This window comes from Trachemys scripta, chromosome 8 (assembly GCF_013100865.1).
Source record: "Trachemys scripta elegans isolate TJP31775 chromosome 8, CAS_Tse_1.0, whole genome shotgun sequence".
NCBI classification, from domain to species: Eukaryota; Metazoa; Chordata; order Testudines; family Emydidae; genus Trachemys; species Trachemys scripta.
In genome coordinates, this window is record NC_048305.1 from 73795497 (window position 1) to 73804980 (window position 9484).

Sequence of the window (9484 nt, forward strand, 5' to 3'; positions counted from 1 at the left end):
GTCCCCAAAGTCCAACAGCCCCAAAGTCTCTTGGGTCCAGCAACCACCCAAAGTCCCAAAATTCCAACAAACCCCAAAGTCTCTGTCCCTGGTCAGTGCAGCCCCAGAGTAAAAGGGGGGGCACATAGGATGTTAAGGGGCACCTTACGTGATCCAAGGCCGGCCGGCTGTCTCTCCGTAGGGTTCCGCCGCAGCCTTCACCACGAGCCAGTCCGCTTCCTGCCGTCCCACAAACTGCTCCGCTCTACAAGCTGCTCCGCTCCGCTCACTGACCTGTGAGCCGCTCCAGCCATCCCCGCAAACAGCTCCGCTCGCCGTTCCTTGGGCCGCTCCAACTGGCCCCGCAAGGCTCCATGCCGCTCGCTGCTCCTCCAGTCGTCCCCACAAATTGCTCCGCCAGCTGCTTAGCAATATAGCTTCAGTTAACATAGTTAACTAGTTAACATAGCACTCAGTGATCTCAGCTCTTAATAACTTTAGCTCTTTTGTGATTTCAGCTCTTAGCAATTTCAGCTCATAGTAGGGGAGCCCCAGTGCTAGTGCACCATTGGCCCAAAGTGAATTCAGCTCAGCAGTCTGTAACTAGACTCCTAATGGAATCAAAGTTAGCTCTGATATTCAACAGTGGAGAGAGGATGTAGTGCAATTGGTGTTTCAAACCCTCAGAGGGAGCCCATCCCATCAGGTACAAATACCTGTCCCCACCCTCTCTCAATTCACTGAGTTTTGTAACCCATGCCCCTTGTCAAGCAAGTGCTACTTAGGTAATGGTGAAGGACTCACTCAGTCCTTCTGTCATACAACAGTTCCACTGGCCTTGATTCACAGAATCAGGGTAACAAAACTTTATTCTTCCTGCCCCAATAACAGAGAAAACTGGGGATCCCACACCAGCCAAAGTAACCACTTTGAGTTGCTGTTGTTTCATGCCAGGCGGGTGGGTGTGCCTCTGCAAACAAGATCAGCCCCTGGAGTTCTTTTCCACACTCGCCATAATTCACCACCAGATGTCAGAGTAGAGCTCATCCTGACTCTGCTTACATTTAATATATACATACACATATATAAACAGAGAAATAAAACCTCTCGAGCAAGTGATGACATACCTGAATTAACAATCTAATCAATTTATAATTAAAGTCTTAACATAAAAGCTACATCACGGTCCTAATACACCATCCATTTACACAGGCATAAATCAGGAGTAACATCACTGAAGTCAAAGGAGTTATGTGGGAATAAAAGCAGAGCCAGCCTTACCATGTTGAGAGGGAAACCCAAATTCATTGAGGTGCTCATAGGGCTGTTAAGGAGTTAACCGTGGCCTCTTGTTTCTCCCGGTTGATCTGCACTCCCTTGAGAACTAGCCCTTAAGCACAGCTGGAGCACAGGATGCTTTAGCACACTACCAGAATTGTCAATCTCAAGTATTTAAAATCATGAGACTGGTTTAAAGACCATGAGATTTTAAAACAAATAATACATGTGAGGTTCTTTCTATTTACCTTCTGGTTGTTTAGACTTTAGGGTTCAGGTTTTCAAGCTCTTCTCTGTAGTCCGACGTCTCCCCAACCTCAACCTGCCCAAGTGCTGTGGCAGAACTGGGCAATGGTGCAAGAGTCAGTTATGCCCCTGTATACTTGTGGATTGGATCAATCAGCCACACCCAGTTCCATTTATAGCCCCTTTTTTCAAGGCTCTGTTTATATTCCAACACAAAACAAAAGGAAACGCAGAACAATAACAAAAGCAAAAGCCCTGTTCTTGGCTGAGATTATGGGGCCCTCTGGTAACAAAAGGGTCTGGATATCCCCTGCCTGAGGGTCCACAGAGCGTGCTCACCCTCACCTCCTGCAGCCACAAGAGAGAATGCTCCCAACTCTCTCCTAGTTCCCTACCCCTCATGGAGCTGGGACCCTTTTTTTAATTCTCAAGCTAGATCCAGCTGATTCCCAGCACCTGCCTGCTGGGCTTCCCTCCAGAACAGGGCCAGACACCCTGTTACACCTCCCAATCCTGCCAGAATTCTAAGCTGACCTCACCCAGCTTACTGGTCCATTGTTCCATTCTAGTTGCATAAAGGGGCCAAAACAAAAATGATAACCTGACGCAAAATCTTTATATCCTCCTCGCCAACCTTCTGCTGGAAAAGTACAGTCCAGCTGTTTGTCCCTTCCTAAGCTAGAGGTCTGTTTATACCAGTTTACATTTTCAAGGCTATTTTGGCAAGGAGAAGTGCCAGAAAATTACTTTGGGGGGGAAAAAAAGAAAGCTAAGATCCTCCTTTACATTTCTAGTTTCCCCAAATAAAAGCAGCCCACGCTATGTGCTCAAAGGGGGGCTCAAAGTCTAGCTCTGTATAAATGAGAGGAAAAATCAGGCCTACATCTTCCTGAAATATATGCGGTGTGTCTGTGATTACTGGTGGAAATGTGCCATAACATGCGTCAACCTAATTTTGGAAGCAAAGTATCCAACTGGATAGGATATTGCTATGGGTTTTTTTCCCTCTTCCCTGTGATTCTATGCAAATCTTGTAGTTTTTTCCATCTTAGAGTTATATGCAGCCATCAGAAACACTGACTTCTGTACATTTAGCTTTCATATGAACTTGACAAGAGCCAACACTTTTGATCGATGCAAATAATGCTGATGGAGAAATTGACAAGATTTACAGACTACAGCAGTCTGTGCCTCCCTCCCCTGCCTGTCTCTCCCACCATGCCACAGTAGACGGTCCCCAAGCAATTGTTTTCCATTTCCTCCACTGTTTGTCATTAAACCTAATTAGCCACAGGAAAGAAAGAAATCCAGGCAATATTTAATATCCTCAGTTTTCATAACAACTTGCTGCAGTTCTGTTTCATGCACAAAACCATGAGTTCAACAGTCAAAAGAAAGGTGAAAAAAAGCTAGAAGTTTGTTTAAATAAATCTCTTTGAATCAGAGATAAGGAACAATTTAGAGATAGAGCATTCATTTAAACTGGATTTGTTAACTTCTGTGTTAACCTTGTTTTAAATTCATTTAGAAAAGGAAGTTTACCTTCCACTGTGTTCAGCATTCAAAATTTTAAATTTCAGTATGATGAAAATTCACACAACACAGAGACAGTAAAAATTATCAAGCCTTAATATTCTTTTTAAAAGATAGCTGACCATTACTTTTTTAGCATGATGTTTGCTTGCTTTATCAGTTTAAAAACTGTGATGTGTCTCTGGACTATAGGGCTAATATAATTAAATCCTATTAACACATCAGGAATAAAATCCTTTAATAGACGTATGAGGCTTTGAGAGGTAGCTCATTCCTAAGCAGATTTAATATCCTTAAATTAAGCAAGTGTGAATAGGAGAATGAATCTTATTAAAACTTAAATCTGATTAAATTTAAAAATTATTGGTTTCTTAATGTAATAAATTATCCAATACAGGCTAGAACAAATAATATAGCCCGGCTTCATATAATTCCACTCTATAACAAGTGACAAATGAAATTAAGTGTGACTGTGGGGCAAAAAGGAAGGTCTTTTTATAAAAGTCATTTTGCATAATGAAACACCTAAATCGTTTTAACAAACATTTTTGGGGAAAAACATGTGCAAATGACAGTGTTGGAGTGGGAGTCATTATTCCTCTTCAAAAAAGGAATGGGAGATAGTGGTGCTAATGTTGGTTGTTTTTTTAAATGCCATTCTGACCAATTTGTTATAAATTTTGAAAAGAAAAGCTGCAGCTTATGTTGGTGGTAGCTTATTCCTTTTCCAGAAGGCTAATGCAAATGTAAACCATCTGCCGCACATTCTGCTGATAAAGCTGTAGTATCAAACAATGGACCAACAGTATTGGAATACTAAAACATAAACTGAACACTTTAAAAAAAAGTTGAAAAGGATTTTAACTTCCAGCAAACGTAGATTTTCCACTCTTTTTCCATCCAAAAACAAGTTATATGTAACATATAACAAGTAACATGATTACAAAGATTTAGGAGGAGGCAAGGATTTCTATTTAAATAATCTTATACTAAAGTACAAGTCATGTTAAATCATTAAAATAAACAGAAATACATAACAGGCTACAAACTTAGCTTATTGATTTTGTTAAATGAAAACTGATCTAAATCATTAACACTTAAAAATGTATGCAGTATTCAATATGTTAATAGTGGATTATTTTAAAGAGTACTGGACAGCTATTCAAAATCCATCAATTTGACTAACAATAGTCTAATGTACTTTTGGAAAGCAATACTAAAATTTCAGAATAGTGGACCTGATCCAAAACCCATTGAAGTAGATTAAAAGATTCCCATTGGCTCCAGTGGGCTTTGAATGAAGCCCCATGTCTGTTGTCCTATTTTCAAGTGTGCAAGCAGGGGGAGGGTTTAATTCAAAAGCACCTGACAAATCAAACATGCTAAAATGTCATCTAACTGATCCTTGAACAACACAAGGATCAAAATAGTTTGCTATGAATGTAGACAAAAAGAGTGGAAATGAAAAATACTATAGCAATTTCTTCATAGCCATATTAAAAATCAACACATGACACACCAATTCATTGTCCCAAAAACATGGGGTCTTCTGATATCATGGTGCTGTAATGCACCAGTGTAATAACCTGGAGAGGTAAATAGATTGTACGATGACACCATTGTGGCACTATTTTATTCTTGTAAAATACTCTAGTACTAAGTTGAGTACAAAACATATTGCATAATAAATGCAATTCAACAATGTACTTTAAAGTTTTGTCTGTGAAAAGTGATAGTGTCCACCATAGTGTTCGACCTGGATTTAAAATAAAAGTGGTCTGAAAGCAGTAGTCAAGAAGTCAGAATGGTTTAGAGAGCACAACTGGCTATACCTGTCTTGTGTTGATTATTCACACACAGGAGGAAAAGAATGGTATTTAATCACGACAATCATATCTGGTCTAAAATCTGGTATCAGTAACTTAGGAAATATTTTGTAAAAGCTGTTTACATACCTGTCCATTAACATTGATGTAATTTCAAACAGATAAATGGGCATTATTCAAAAGGATATGGAAGGACCCATTTTAAAACCTCAGGGATGATTATACAATCTTGCTGTGTGATCGCCATACGCACACTAATGATTTGAGTGGATTGCCTATGAAAAAACATAATATTTCAATAAAATGACAAATCTGTTTATTTAATGAAAAACACATGCTATATTAATTTTTGAAGGATACCATCTCCCACTTAATATAAATTCACTCTGAGGAAATCCACTAATCTCTGGAATGTGTATATTTTAGATCTCCAGCTCTTTTTTCCCAGTTCTCTTTCTACTTAATTATTTATTAAATCAGAATAACAAATACATATATGTTCAGCAAAGCACAATAGGTTATTCCAGACTAAAGTAAATCTATTTTGCCTGAATTCATCTCTCTTTAAATCTGACGGGAAAAAAATACAGAGAGATAGTGTTCTGGTTGTTTTTTAGATGGATGACAGATTTTGTTCTAATTAATCTAGAGCACTGTGTATAGAAATGACTGCAAAAGCAAACATGTCTATTAACAAAAAGCAGTGATTACTGCTTGGCATTCAGCCAGTAACTACATAAGCAATGAATTGATGCCTGCAACTGTCTCAGTGCCATATGGGTTCTGCTGTAGCAATGAATTGGATCCAACGCAAGGTTAAGATGTGTCAAATTTAACTGGGGTTTAATTGATACTGGTAAAGAGGCTCTAAATAAAGAAACAGTGTGTGTGCTATTAGAAACAGGCTGCATGTCAGCCTGCATCCCCCAGCTTGCTGGCAACAAAACTACACTGAGATATCCACAGGAGTTTCCAAACTCTACTTCTTTAAATAAAGAGAGAGAGAGAGAGAGAGAGAAAATGCGCAAAACTTCAGGTTAACAAGTTTACCAGCACCTAATTGTTACTGAAGAGATACTAATCAGGTATACATTACGACAATCCTAATCTGTTTTTGACATACTAATGAATCTCTTTTTACAGTGAAGGCAGTCATTTTGCCAAACTAAAAATTCATGTTAATGCTTCTATCCTCAGCTGCAAAAAAGCTGCATTAAAAGAATGGCATGTTAGCCTGGTTCAGCACTGAAGAGCCAGGAACTGGCAAAGTTGTGTATAAGCAATACAATGCATTAGTTAATTACAGGATGACTTACTTTTCTCAAATAGTAGTAACAGAATATGATACAATCTTTACACAAGCTTGGTTTTTTTATTCTTATTTTACTCCCTCTCCTTTCTTTGTCCCAATAGACCCTGTATACAATTAGCTGCATTTTTTTACCTTTATGCTCGAAATTGCTCAATGGTACTGGATTGGTGTTCAGCAGTCTGAAAACCTAAGAGCTACAGAGATGGCTGTTGTGGTCCCCTTTCTCTTGGCCTATGCTGGGGGCCAAACAGCAGGTGATCTAAATCTGGTCCATTGAGTATAATACAGTCAAGATTGAAAAAAGAGCATCCTGCATTTATTCTACAGCAATCTTAAAATGAGTTTAAGCCCACTTTATCCTTCCTGAGGCCAAAATCCTGACCCCACTGAAGTCAATAGAAAAACTCCCATGGATTTCATTGGAGTCAGGATCGTGACTCAGACTTTTGTATGGGCCCAGCACTTTATCACTGTCCAGCATGCAGGTGGGCCAGTGGCTCCTCCTGGATACAGTCATACATACTCGCAGAGTCCTGCTAAGATAAGCATGTAAATATAAGCAAAGGTCAAGCAGATCTTATAATGTTTTATAAATATTCAAGTGCATAAATGTTTGAACTTTCCCAGTTTGAAATATCTCATTTTTATCTGAAAAGTTTTTCTACAACTCCAAAATGGAAATCTGGCAACAAAGCTCACTAATCACTGCTCTACAGCCAAAATGCTTCTGAAATAAATGTAGTCAAACTTTACTAATTCTGGGTCACTGAGAACAAAAATGAAGCTTAAAATTGTTGATTGGCTCTAGTTTTCAAGATATGCTATTGGGTCAGTATATACGACCCTTGACTTGGGAATGGCGGAGGATAAGTGAGTTATAAAGGGAAGGGATCTCAATTTAAACCAGAAATGACTAAAACACATCTTTGACTGGATCTATGAATAAATCTATGACTGGGTTTGGACAGTACTTGCTTTTTAGGCAAACAATGAATGATGCAATCTGAAGCTGGTATTGCGTCATACACGATATGAATTGCATCATGTTATTCCTAGAAGTCATGGATGATGCAATCATAACGAAGCTTACATCACTCTGCAGAACAAATTGCCCTATATCAGCTCTAGAAATCATACAGCGTCGTGCTCTTTTATTTGTCAGTGTTTGATTTTGCAAAGGGACACATTTCTGTTTAGCCAAAGTGAGCAGAGATGCCTCGTACTTGTGTGAACAGTGCAGATAACTTCTGCTCTGTTTGTGGTGAAGTGACTTTTGCATCACAAAAGCGCAGTATAACCACTATGGTTAAGAAAGCCTATCACCTTTATTTTGGCTGCAAAATTGGAGATCAGGACAAGAGGTGGGCCCCACACATATGCTGCAACACTTGTGGAACAAATCTTCGCCAGTGGTTGAACAGGAAAAGGAAATCTATGCCTTTTGCAGTGCCAATGATTTGGAGAGAGCCAACAGATCATACCAGCAATTATTACTTCTGCATGGTGCCTCCAGTTGGGAAAGATGTGTCAAAGAAGAAAAAGTGGACCGTGCATTATCCAAACATTCCATCAGCTATACGCCCAGTACCCCATGGAGAAGGACTGCCGGTTCCTGATGCACCAGAATCATTCTCACTTGAGTCAGATGAGAAAGAGGAAGAGGATGAAACTTCTGGTCCCGAACCATCAATGTCACAGGACCCACATTTTCTCCCATCCTCCTCCTCTGAACCACACCTCATAACACAAGGTGAACTGAATGACCTTGTCAGGGATTTGGAACTACCCAAGAGTAAGGCAGAGCTGTTGGGCTCCAGACTACAGCAGTGGAATCTCCTGGCAGGTGATGTTAGGGTTTCCATGTTCCGTGACCGTCAAAAGGATCTTGTCCCATTCTTCTTCATAGAAGGTGATCTTGTAGCCTGCAACAACATCGATGGTGTGATGGCAGCCCTCAATATCGTTCACAATCCAGATGAGTGGAGACTGTTCATTGATTCATCGAAGATGAGTCTTAAAGCTGTTTTACTGCATAATGGCAATGTTTTGCCATCAATTCCAGTTGGACAGGCAGTCCATATGAAGGAAACCTATGACAACATGAAAAAACTTTTGAGGTGCATAAACTATGACCAACATCAGTGGCAGCTTTGTGGCGATTGAAGGTTGTTGCTCTCTTGCTTGGTCTGCAGACTGGATACACAAAGTATGCTGTTTTCTCTGCGAATGGGATAGTCATGCAAGAGATTCCCACTACATCAAGAAAGACTGGCCACTCCGACAGTCATTGGAGCCTGGGAGGAAAAGTGTTCAGCATCCACCACTTGTTGAATCAAGGAAGATTTTGTTACCACCCTTACACATCAAGCTGGGTCTGATGAAGAATTTTGTCAAGGTCATTGACAAAACACAAGCAGCTTTCAAGTACCTCCGTGGAAAATTTCCAAGGTTAAATGAAGCTAAAATAAAGGAAGGTGTCTTTGTTGGTCCCCAGATTCGTGAACTTCTTCGAGATGATGCATTTGACCATGCACTGCATGGCAAGGAAAAGATGGCATGGAAAGCCTTCCAGTTAGTGGCAATAAATTTTCTCAGAAACAACAAGGCAGACAGCTACAGGTCGTTGGTGGAAAACCTCCTCAAGGCATACAAAAGCCTTGGCTGCAACATGTCACTAAAGATACATTTTTTGCACTCTCATCTAGATTTTTTTCCACCGAACTGCGGAGCAGTGCTGACGAGCCCGGCAAGTGATTTCACCAGGACATTGCAACAATGGAGAAACGCTATCAGGGCAAATGGAGCCCATCAATGCTCGCAGACTATTGCTGGGCAGTGACAAGAGATGCTCCATTTAATGAATACAAGCGACAAGCCAAGAAGCGCCGAGTAGACACTGAATAGGACTAAACTATGTACATAATAGTTTTTTGCCTTTTGTTTCATAATAAATTTTATTTATATAGCTCTTTTGCTGATTTTTAAAGTGTTACATAAACAGGACAGGTGAAATATTATCATGTAAAGCAGGGGTCGGCAACGTTTGGCATGCGGCTTGCCAGGGTAAGCACCCTGGTGGGCTGGGCCAGTTTATTTACCTGCTGACGCGGCCGGTTCGGCCGATCGTGGCCCCCACTGGCCGCGGTTCGCCGTCCGGGGCCAATGGGGGCGGCGAGAAGCCGCAGCCAGCACATCGCTCGCCTGCGCCGCTTCCCACCGCCCCCATTGGCCCGGGACGGCGAACCGCGGCCAGCGGGCGCTACCATCGGCCGAACCGGCCACGTCAGCAGGTAAATAAAACTGGCCCAGC

The 9484-nt window shown here is 40.8% G+C and overlaps 1 long non-coding RNA gene across 2 annotated transcripts; it reads right to left on the reverse strand.

Moving 5' to 3' along the window:
- Window positions 1-260: 260 nt before the first annotated feature.
- On the reverse strand, window positions 261-6950 carry LOC117882003. 2 transcript variants are annotated; one of them, XR_004646915.1, is made up of 3 exons: window positions 6307-6950; window positions 4992-5137; window positions 261-400 (listed from the first exon to the last, which is right to left on the reverse strand). It is a non-coding gene; the product is annotated as an uncharacterized LOC117882003 (long non-coding RNA). The 2 variants fall into 2 exon arrangements; XR_004646916.1 differs by having other exon boundaries at window positions 261-416.
- Between the last annotated feature and the right edge of the window lie 2534 nt (window positions 6951-9484).